Raw genomic sequence first — 12699 nt, forward strand, 5'->3', positions numbered from 1 at the left:
AGCTATTCCTTTCCTGGATATTTTCTCAAAAAAAAAATTGAAAAGATCATGCCACAGTAATATATATATGTACCCATGTTTATAGCAGCACAATTTGTAATAGCTAAACGTTGGAAACAACTAAAATTCCCATCAACTGAAGAGTGAATGAAAAAGACACGGTATTTTTATGAAATGGAATATTAGCTATAAAAAAGGATGATCTTGAGGCCTTTATATGTAAATGGAGGCAACTTGAGACTATCCTCATAAGTGAAATAAATAAGATTCACATTTGTAAATATCAAATTGTCTCTCTGGTGTAAAAAAATAATAAAAACTGAAAGAGTAATAAGATCTAAAATACATAATAGGTTTTGTAAAAATGAAAGGGAAAGAAAGTGTTCTAATGGATATGTATGTATGTTTAAGTGTGTAAGATAGATGACCATATTACTGTTTCTATTAGATCATTGAACAGAATGATTTGCCCTGTCAATGTTTGAGTGTCTATCCACTTTTTATGCTTTGATTTTTTTTAACTTGAACAACTATTTCTAAGAGGACAATATGTAATTTATCAACTAGTAATTTCTTAGTGTTAATATTTTTCTTTGAAATTCTGTATTACTTCTACACTTTTTTCTGTTTTTCTTGTTTTTCTTCCATTTTTCTTTAAGTAAAAAAGAAGATGATCAGAATAAGTTACAAGACTACATTGCTGAGACACAAAAAATTTCAGTGGTTCATAGTTTAGACTACATTACAAGGTACCTGAGTGGCCAATTCTACACTTAATAATGCTGACCATAATTAATTTTTTTTCTAAGAATGCCACTGAAATCTGTAGAAGCACTTCTCTAAAGGCACTATTAGAACCCCTATTATGTAAGAGTAAGGGTCCTATCATGAGCACCAACAGTCATAGATATAATAGATACAGATACAGGACAATTATATGTGATTAACTCCAGTTGTAGGACAACTTAGTAGAAAGGGCTCCTTATGTTGGGAACAAAGAAATCACTCATTCTCATTGGTCTTACTCTACTAAATACTTAGGGTAGACACCCAGTGAGCAGTATATTTACACAGTAATTTTACAGGTGTTGGTTTGCAACAAACTGGTTTATCCACCCTGGGAAGCCATCATTAGTCCTGTGAAGCCAATTTGTGGACCTGATTACCAACTTGACAGACAGGGAGATACACACTGGGATTTGTATGAATACAAGGTAGGAGTGTCAAAAATATTGACAAACCTGCAAACGCCTCATCTATGACACTGATTGTCTAGAAGTGTGTTTCACTGGTATGATCATTTGGCTTCTATGTTTATCCCTTTCCTAGGATTAGAGGATGTCATGCAATACACTCAGGCCTTAACTAACTATACTCAACGAGCTTAAACAACACTTTGACTGGTCTCTCTGTCCTAAAAAAAAGAAGTAAAATTAATAAGGCAAGCCATCTTTTAAAATAAGATGGCATTAGACGTTCTAACAGCAGCACAAGAGGATTCTTATGCAACTATAAAAGCTAAATGTTGTGTATATTGATATGCCTGTTACATGCTTCACATTTCACATGCTTTGCATCAATATTATTATTGCCATTTTACAGCTAAGAAACATAAAGATTAGGTGATTTTATTATAAGACTTCTAAGTTAGGTAGAAATATTATAGGCAGTCAAACAGGGCTGGCTCTCAAAAAAGTCAGCACAAGATAAAAATTCATTACAACTGTGGCCAGAGGCACATCTGTTGGAGACCAGGCCTCAAGATAAAGGCAAAATGGCCCCACTTATGACAAGTGGTAATAACTTGTCTAATAAAGTCCAGATAGACATCAGTCACCTAAGTTGGTGACTAAGACCCTCAAACTCATCCCTTCCTGAAAAGTCCTTTGTTCTTTCTATATATACTCGCTACATGACCTCATATACATTTGCTATTACCCAAATATACTTGATATACAAAAATTGGGATCTTCAACAACCCGCTCAGGGTTCCTTCTGCCCCTCAGGAGCTGTATCTCTCCCTCTCAATAGAATTCCCTACTCTTAACTCTGTTGTTCCTTAGACTTTATTCTTTGATTTTGGGGAATACGAACTCAGTATATCAGTATCTAGCAGGCTGGGAGTTATATTTCCCCTATATCATTTGGAGATCCTACATCATTCATCTATCAGTTTTCCCAAGGTCACAAAAGTCCTCAACTGTACAACCAGAACTTAAACTTAGAAGCACTGTCTCTAAAATCTATGCCCCAAACTGTTGTGCAGCACTCTGTTTTCATGGGACTGTCTCAAATAAATTTACAATCTAAGTAGAGATAGTTTTATTTTGATTTCAATAAAGCCTTAAAAATCAAGGCACTTTGCCTCTGAGATCCTTTTTTCTGGCATAGGCCTGGGAATATGTTCATATTATGTTCAAACAATCTTATGTTTTAGTGAAACTTTTCAAAGTAATCTATTTTTACTGAATATGTTACCAAAATTAATTAAGGCAGGTATTATTTTCTGTCCAAGCCACCCTCCATCATGGACTTAGAGCAAGTGTGCTAGAGTGTTCACGGGCAATTAGGGATCCAACTCGGGAAACTGATCTGGAAACCTCGTTGGTTTTGTAGTACAATTAAGCTACTGCTAGCTGTCCCAGTGTAAAAATGATTCTGGGAGTACAGTTTCCCCCAAAAATAAAACTCACCTGGCCCTTATTTTTCGTTTTTTGTTACTGAAAATTGAATCCAGGGCCTTTACCCTATCCGCTAGCCCTTATTTTTTTTTTTTTTTTTTTTTTTTTTTTATTTTGAGACAAGTTCTCTCTAAGCCATTAAGTTGCCCAGGATGGGCTTCATTTTCCAGACCTCCTGCCTCAGCCTCCAAAATGCTAAGACTAGAGATGTGTGCCACCATGCCAAGCTTCACCTGGCCTTTTGACATAAAAGTGCAGGGTCAAAGAAGGAATACTGTTGTGAACGTGTCTTATCCTGGAATATATCAGATTTCATTTTGGAACACAGACTTGTTAGCATTGTTACAAAAGCAAGTGTGCCTGTGGATAGAGCATCACTTTGCATGAATATTAACAATCAATAATACAAAACAAGTCTGGATCAACCTTGTTAAAAGAAAGAAAAGATTATCTTTCTGCTCCCTCTTCAGAAAATTTATGTGCCAAACTTGTCATACGAAGATTAAAGAGTATACAACCAAAACAATGTAGGAAGAAAGTGGTAGAGAGGCGTGCCAGTCAGCTAATTAATTTTTAATTCAATTCTTTTATGAATTTTCTGGAATTATCAGCTTTTAAAATGTATAATTTAGAACCATTAGTTTTCTTATTTAAAAATACATATTCAATTTTATACTTAACTCTGTACCCACAATTTTGTTCTTCTTCTTAAGTAACTTCTTTCCTAATTAATAAACTTTTAGCACCCCTCAAAAAAATATGCGTCTGTCCCTTGAGTTCCATTAAAATTCACCCTTGCTATGCAAACATTTCCTCCCCAATCTCCTCTGGCTGTAGTTCAGGCTTAATCACCCTTTGGAACCACAAGTGCAGCGTCACACAGCACAGCTCTCATGGGCATCCTCTGCTGCTTACTTATACTTACATGTGCTCCTGTTTTATCTTTTGCAGTGACCAGAGTCTTATACAGAATAGACAATAAATGTCTCAAAGTTCCAGGTTTCCTGGAATCAGGAGGCAGAGAGTAGGCAAGTGGTCTGCTTGCTGGTAATGGCAACCTATGTCACTGACGCTTGTCTTTTATATACATGAACTATATAGGTAAAAGATTCCTTCTTTCTTAGCCTGTGTTTTAATAGTATCTTTTTAGTGTCTCTGATTTTCTCTCTCCACTCTCACTAAGTGAATAAGTTGCCCAGGCTGGGTCCATCTTGCAATTCTCCTGCCTCGGGCTTCTGCCCTAGAGTACTGAGGTTACAGGCATGTGGCACCATGTCCATCTTCTCCTGGTCTCTGGCATGAGCCAGAAACAATCCCAATATACCTTGCTTCCTGAAAACAAAGAGCCAGTTTCATCAATGACAGGTGAGGTGGGAGATTCCAAGGAGGGAAACTAAGCAACAAAATCCATTTCAAAGATCACAAGGTGAGGCTCCCACCCAGGAAATGAGTGTTCCAGCCAACTCAAAGAAAATGAAAAGGGAGAGTATTCAAATCACACAATTACTGTCTGGCTAAATTAATTGTTGCATTCATCTAAATGAATTAGACATTTTAATTATCAGGGTCTGGTTGTTTGTTGAAATTGAATTTTTGGCATGGGGGTGTTATGTGCACATGGGTGCTTGTTATAGTAGCGCCCAGGCTGGAACAAATTTACAATGACTCCTTTCTCTCTAGAAGAAAGGAATGGCAATCTGGAGGAACCAGCTTTCCCCTGAAACTGGAAAGAAAACCACGGCACCTGGACAAAATGCTTTGCAGATTCAGAAAACATCTGTGGGTGACAGAGCAAGGGAAATGTGAGAGATCAGAGGGAAGAAGGGAAGGGGTGTGGAAGACTGCTGATTTCAGAGGTAAGGTCATCTCCCAGATTAACTTGTAGAATGTGTACCCCCAGGGGGCAGCAGAGCACCAAACCTTGGGAGGCCAGCGGCCCAGTTACTCCATCCAGGTCAGAGAGGCTAGCGGCAAGAAGAGCAATCTGCATAGAGCACAAAACTTTGATCATTGGGAGGCCAGTGCCAAAAGGACAGGAAAAAGCCAAATGGGAAATAGAAAAGACAAAATGGAGCAAGCTAGGGCTAGAAATAGTTGGCCATCAGCCTTAGCAGAAGAAACAGGACTTACAAGTCCATAAAACAAAAGACAGAATTCCAGAGTAGACATAGCAAGATCCAGGACCTGTAGTCTGCACAGAAACAAAGATAGTCCAACCACCACCCAAGATGCCATCTATAAAAAATGAGATGGAGATGTGGGAAGCTAGAACTCACCCCAGGAAGGACATCTAGAGATTACTGGATTACTTCAGTGAGACTTCTTAGGACCAAGGTGAGGCTGGTGGCTGGTTGGGAAACAATAAGAGAGCCCAGAGATAAAAGAGGCACAAGTAAGAAAAATCCCAGTTATACAATACTTGCTAGTTCATCACCTTAACAGTGAAGTTCTTGTCTCGTTAGGTAGGCTACGTAAGTTTAGAGCCAGCTCCGAATTGCTGGGAACAGCAGCAAGATCTACCTCCTGCAAGTCCGCCTTTTTCACAAAGCTCTTAGCATTGCCTATAAATAATTAAGCTGGCTGGAAGGAAGTCAAATAATGAACCAAGGTACCCAGTCTAGGTCTTGTCCCATTTATAGCAAGTTGTATCCCAAAGCCCCAGTGCAGGTGGGGCCCTTTATCTGGTTTTGCCCTATTTGTCTACTTCAGGGCATGGAATCCTACAGACTGCAGTAGTACCTGAGCATCTTTTAGAAAAACTGAAGGAAAATTTTCTTCCACCTTCCCCACAACTGCCTGGGGAAACAGCCTCCAGCCTAGAGACATAGAGAAAAAAAATGCCTTGATCCTATGACTTATTTTTTCCCCCTTCAGTGTGTGCCACTGAGTTTGAAAGGAGCCCTCTACTCTTCTCCTAAGGTTCATTTCACATCTGTTATAAAGAGATGCAGGAACGCCACTCATGGTTATGCAGTCAATGGAGCAGAAGCAATGAGACTGTCTCTGAGCAGGCAGGAGGTAATCTCATTTTCTCTGTCTGTTTGATCAGGGGAGCAGGTAGGAAAATGGAATTTCATGCAAGTTATTCCTGTGTGCTGGAACTGATACTAATGGTTATTTAATATTTCTTGAGAGTCAAAAAGCTGCTAGGCACCAGCAAGCCTCTCTCTGATTTGAAAATTGGCTTCAGCATGAAACAAACACAAAAAGGTTTGAGGGGAAGCTAAAGTCCCAGGATGATTTTATCCAGGCCATATGCCTCCAAAGAAGAGGATGCATAGAACTTGCAATAGAGAGAGAGCAGCAGCCCAGTCTGACATTTCTCCCGTGGCCATTTTGGAACATAGCTTGATCTCAGTCACTTCTCCCCTTAGCATCAGTCCACACTCCCCACTTTCTGTCCATCTTACCCCACCTCATAGGGCACACACAACATATACTGCTGCTCACATTCAAGGCATTTCTTCTTGATGTCTGGAGGAGAATGGAACTGGGAAATGAAGGCAAGTAGATCTGCCTTCCTAAATGAGAAGAATCTGAAAACCCTTATGACCCACCAGTCCTCTGACCTTTCCACCATACCCCCAAAAGATCTTCCTTTGGAGATAAGGGGAACATACAAACTGAATGTAATTGAAAAAATTTCTCTCCTCTTTGGTTTTAGTTTCCTCATCTGAAAAATTATAAAGTTGGACTACATGATGTCTAAGGTCCCTTATAGCCCTAACTTTAGACTCATTCTCAGAGAAAAACAGCAAGTTAATGGGAAGGCCGAGTTTAGCTTCCTAGAGGCTGGGTGAAGCCACACTAAGGAGAGACCAAAGTGACTACAGCTGCAAGTTAAGCAGGGCAAGGATGGAGAGAAGAAAGAGGTTTGAAGAAAACTACTGGTGAAGGTGGGGTGCGTCAGAGTCTCCCAAAGTCATTAAGTTGCCCAGGTTAGGCTCAAACTTGCAATTTTTCCTGCCTCAGCCATCCAGACTGCTGAGATTACAGGCATGTGCCATCATATCTGGCTAGAAAACTACTTTAACAAGAGTTGCAAAAGGATACAGTGCCAGTTCTTCTGAGCCTTCAACTGATAGCCACTTGCAGGGGAAAGCCTAAGCACCTGGGGTGGGGAACCTCAGTGATGGCAGCTGCCCAGCCAGGAGCTGGTGTCTTCTGGGAGTACACATGGTGAAGTCCCTGCCCAGAGATGGTATGTGCAGCTCCATATGGAGGCAGAGGCCCCTGAGACAGCTGTGTGCAGATGGGACCCCCGGTGTAGTTGTCTACTCGAGCCCTGAGTCCAGATCAAGACTGGGAGACCTGTAGTGAGTCTGTGGAAGCCAGAGGGCTACTCCCTGAAGCCAGGAGACAGGAGGATGATGTGGCAGACTTTGAAAGCACTAAACTCTGGCGGCAGCATCAGAAGGGAGATGGAAGGCGTGGTGCATGTGGGAGGTTTTATGGAGTGATGCTAATAACTCCTCCATTTATACAGAGCTTTCCAGTTTATGAAGCTCTTTCATATCCATTACCTCATTTAGCTTCCTTGCAGCTCTAGAGGCAGGCAGGATGGCTGCCCTTTTATTCTATTTTACAGACAAAGAAGCTCAAATGGGTTCGGTGAACTGCCCAAGGTCATGCACACAGCTGGACAGAGAGCCAGGAGGCAGCAGTACCAACCTGGCAGGTAGAGAGGTACAGGACCCATCCCTGCTCTCCCCCAGTCCATTGGCCTTCTCTGAGCTTTACTGTTTTTGTTTGCAAACTACACAGGCAGTTTAGGCAGGTGATATGTGGACAGGGCTGCAACCTGAGTGAACAATCAATATCTCTACTCTTTTGAGCTAGCTTTTATGAAACTTTCCTTTGGATAGACAAGGAAGTAGGGTCAGATAGGCACAGTTTCAAATATTGCTCACTACTTTTGGCAATATGATCCTAGAGTTTGGCAATTTCCTTCTCCAGAAACATGATATGATACCCACCAGACGAGTATTTGAGTTAGATGAGAAATAAACACAACTAGCATCATGTCTATCTTAATAAGTGTAGCTTTTCCTGTCTTTTCTTTCCATGCAGTCCATGAGTAGCCACCTTTTGGACCTGATAACAAATCTTCCAAAACTAAGTAGAGTTTCCAATACCCTGCTTCCTCCTCCCCCTTGAAATAATAATAACCACTCATCACTGTTCTTGTTTACTGTGCACTCCCTTTGGCCCAGATACTGTTTGAGTACGGATGGGAGCTCATTTGTTTAGCTCATTTAATTCTTACTATAACTCAGAGCCATTACCTCCATTTGTGGATGAGATAAACAAGACACAAAGAATTGCCCAAGATTATATGACTAATGATAGCAGAGCTTTAAAGCTAGAACTCTGAATCCTCCTAACTCTAACTATCCCTGTGACTGTTGCTCTGGGCTGGGGACAAAGGCCCAGTTCTTTCCCATGCCCACAGTGCCCCACCCCATGAAATGGAGCAAGCTGGGAAGCATCAAGCAAAATTGAAAGTCCAGACTTAACCACTTATGCAAATTCCAGGATGCTATTTACCCAAGAGGTTCCAGGTTGACTTGCATTTGAGAAGCTGGAGAATGTAGATGATCCCAGAAAGCCGATTAGTACACAAAGGGATAGGATCCTCTGCCCAAAAGTCAGGCAAGTACTGAGGATATTGTGAAAACTTACTGTGTACAGACTATTCAGTTAGAGAATTAGTAGAATTTGGAGAAGAATGATCATGATATGAGTCCTCTCCCTTACTACCTGGAGAGGAAAAACTTCTATGCTAAACCTTCTGGGGCAGATGAAGTGTCTCATAAAGATCCCAATGCCAGTTACTCTGCACAGAGCCTGGCAATTTGTTAATGTACAAGAAGCTGAATGAACATATTCATTCACTCATCCATCCATCCATCCATCCATTTATCCATCAATCAACCCAACAATTCTCTTACCAAGTGTAGCAAACTATATGGATAATTTTCATTAACAAACTGCCAGTCTGTAAAAGCATAATAAGACTCAACTATAAAATAAATATAAAGAATTCACCAAAGACTTTAGTTTTTCCATGATTATTTTTAAATGTTTTAAGAGTCTTTGTTAGCTATGAGTAGCCTATCAGGATGCAAACCTAGTGCTGTCTACACCAGGTTTAAGCTCTTAACCTGCCATTACTAGGTGAATCCAGAGCTTCCAAGAGGCCCAAGCATTTCTTCCTTCTTAGAAGGGGTTATAAGGGGGAGGGGTGGTGATGGGAAACATGACTGAGGTTGTTTGAGCTCCAGTCTCAGGAAAGAGATTATAGGAAATCACATGGCTCACTGGCTACTCAGACTCCTTATCTGAGCCAGAGTAATCACTTGCAGAAAGGTAAAGTCATCCGTTGCTGCAGCCAGTGTAGGAAGATGGTCCTCTTTATTTGTGCCAGGAACTGACGAGCTTTTGCCTTTGTAACAAGCTTCCATGAAGGGGCTGCCATTCACGCTCAGCCAGGAGAGCCCTGCAAGCATCTGAACCCAAAGGGACCTATGCAGGAAGGAATCTAGCTGTTTTGTTGCTTCCATCCTCAAACCAGACAAGCTAAGCACAGCACCATTCTGGAGACAAACTTCATGGAATGGTCCCCAGCTGGAATATACAAATCCAGGATAGCTGGGGGAAAAGAGCCCAGGTCAAGTCCAGACTTTATCTTTTCTCCTCTGCTTAGTGTAAGAGACTCTTTTTTTTTTTTTTTTTTTTTTTTGTACAGGGCATCCAACTTAGGTCCTTGCACTTGCAAGGCAAGTGCTGAACCACTGAACTGAGCTATATCCCCGGTCTGGCATTTTCTCTTGTATCTGACCTACCTTCTGCTGCCACCCCCCAAACTACACACCACACTTTTAAGGATCACTCCTGCCACTCAGAGGGGAACTCTCCTACGTTTGTGGACTGTGATCCTATCCCTCATCCAAAGCTGACAGAACAAAGTGAGCACTTAGCCTCAGCAGAGCTGATCACATTTTCTTCTGTAAATATGATATGGAAGAATTGGAACACAGGTTGGTGCCACTGGGGCTTAGAGAGATGATTAATTACAGAGCAGATGTGGCCATATGTGGCTGCTGGAGCTCAAAAAATAAGATCTCAAAGAATGGCACTTTGGTCTTCTGAGAACTTTGAGCTAAAGGAGATTGGAAGACCTCAGAAGCAGCCTGAGAAGTAGAGCTTGAGAACAGAATGTCTCCTGTTCTTCTTTTCCCTGCCTTCTTTCCCCCCAAAGTGGATCAGATAATCCAGGATTCCTCTTTTTTGAAGTAGGCTATAAAAGTTAGAACTTCTCTTTCTGAAAGCCAGGCATAAAACCTAGGAAGGCTGTTCTCTCCCTTCTCTCTTGAAGGCTCTCATTCCAGAGGGTCCTGTCCCATATCCAGGAGGAAGGAGATCTTCATAGAAAGGTAGATTTTGATGAGCTCCCTTCTGTTGGTTACATTAGATCCAAGCCTTTTGTCAGATCACATTTTTATTCCATTGTCCATGTTTATCAAACCTAAACATAGAAGTAATTTTCCCTGAGTCTTTGCTCCTTCATTTCTGAAACCTCTTGTGTCATGTAAGAGCTTGGTTAAGTGAGTATGTTATGCTTTTCTCTTGTTAACTTGGTTTTTGTTATAGAAGTATCTGCCATTACTCTTATGGTGAGTACAACTTTTTGCCATGTACATAGAAGAATGGAAAAAAAAAACCTTGCCTGCCAAGGAAAGGAGGATAAATGGTGAAAACATATTAAGACTACACAGCCAGCACAATAGCTGCCCCTTTTCATGATGACTTCCTGACTCTTAGCTCTTGAATCTTACGAAACCAAACTTTATGTCCTGCCCTGGGGTCCAGGCTCATCTCCACTCCACAGAGTTTCCTTCCTCCTGAAGCTCCTCTGAGTCAGTTTCCATTATTTGCAATCAAAATAGGAGTCTTGACAAGCAATTAACATTATCATTTAGATTAAGAATATACTAATGGTTATTGAATACCTATTTTGTGCCAGGCACTGTTCCAGAAACATTGCCATGATTTATTTCATTTATCATCATCTTCATCATCAGTAGCATGAACATTAACATCAAAGAAATGTTTATGAAGATCTTGCTTTTGAATAACACTCAGTTAGCCTGAAAAGGAGTGATACTAGCCAGGTCCACATTCCCTGGGTTTTCTAGACAGGCAGGCTGATGTGAAGACAAATGTACAGAGCGTTAAATTTAGACATGAAGAAACACAGAGATATTTGCCTCATTAGCAAGTTGGAAAGATAGAGGGAGGACAAGAGCAGGCCCAGCAGACAAGGGGACAGCTGAGGGCAGGCTAGGTTGGGGTGGGAGCTGCATCCCAGGCTAGCGGAAGCTTCAGGCTTGCTCAGTTTGAACAAGAAAATATACAGAAATGCAGATAAAAGAAGCTGAAAGAATGAGTCTGGTACTGAGGCTAGCTTCACTGATCAGAAGTATCTGTTTGGTTTCTGAATTCAGGAGAAGAAGAACTGAGAGAAGGCTGATGCCGAGAGCAGATGTGGAAGAGCCAAAAGAAGAACCAAAAGAAATTGTCGGTATTGATACTGATCCACCCGGCAGATACCAAAAACTTCCAGGATTCTAGCAACAGAGTCACCGACAGTGGATCAGCAAGAAAAGATGGAGAGATAAAACACACAAGGCGAACACCCAGAGTACTGAGGGAGATGGAGACTGAGTGAAGGCCAAAGAGATCAAAAGGAGAAGAAAAAAGGGAGACCAGACTGGAGGGTGCAGTGTGGGGTCAGAGCCAGGAAAAACCAAGGACTAAAAACCGTGAACAGAAACAAAGAGAACTCAAAACAGAATGTAGAGGGTCAGGAAGCAAAGCAGAGAAACCAAGGCTGGATAATAAATAAGACTGGAAAAGACAAAAAGGAACAAATCATTTCTTCTTTGGAGAGGGGGAAAGGGAGGCCAAGAAAGTCAGTGAGAAAGAGGGTTGCTCTCCATTGCCCTTGGAGATACGTTTCTTTCTAAATCTTCCAGGCTGCAAAGTTTCAAAGGTTTTTTTTCTCTATCTTTCTCTATTCTGTACCTGATAGATGAGCACTGTGCTGTGTCATTTTTTCAAACACTCTGACATTCTTGACCCCTTTGCACTTTCACATGGCTCTGAGCAACCAACACCCAGTTCATTCCTACCTCTAGAGTCTCTAAATGGTCTTTATCCCAGTCCCAATAACAGGAATCACTCCCATTTATCTACAGCTTTACAAAGAATTTAGAAGAAGACCTTGGATTCTCCCAAGTGTTCTGTGAGTTAATATTTTTATATCCACTTGAAAATGTAGTCAATCACTGAATAAATGCTTCTTGAGAACTCTTCCCAGTTCCGTGCTCAGTGCTGGGTGGGGACCCAGTGCTGGACATGATAGGTACAGGGTCAGCCCTCAATGAGTCGACAGATGCACAGCAAAGTCAGATGCTAGCCAACTAATTACAACTATTGTAAGTGCCACAGAGGCAGAAGACACTATGAAGATGTAGGACAGAGGGCCTGACTGACCAAATCAGAGTATCGGGTTAGCAGTGACTCAGCTGAGCTCTGAAGAACAAAGAAGCTGGTGATTGAAGAGGTTATCAGGCTTGTTCAGCATCTAGAATCTACAGATCTGGTCTCAGAACCATTCTCTTCAGTCTCAGTGCAATGCTCTGGCCACCTCGCCTCTGTGCCTTTGGATATGCCATTCCCTAGGCATGGAACATAAAGGGAAGCATGACTCTCCAGCCCTGTTTCAGAGCCTCGGTGGCTTTTGTGCCTGTCATAGCAATCCAAATTCCCCTGCCTAGATCCCTAGGGCTCACCTTCTGGCCAAGCCATCCTCATTCACCTGGCTCCCCCAGTGCTGGGCAGTACTTTCCCCATATACTAGTTGGCCACCTCCACTATCCCGGGACAAGGGGCTTCTGGGCTTCATTACCATGTTATTCATTCACTGAATACTCTAGAGCCTTTACTATGTGCT

Source organism: Cavia porcellus, unplaced genomic scaffold (genome assembly GCF_034190915.1).
Source record: "Cavia porcellus strain 051 isolate PalLab524CR breed Dunkin Hartley unplaced genomic scaffold, mCavPor4.1 scaffold_1, whole genome shotgun sequence".
NCBI classification, from domain to species: Eukaryota; Metazoa; Chordata; class Mammalia; order Rodentia; family Caviidae; genus Cavia; species Cavia porcellus.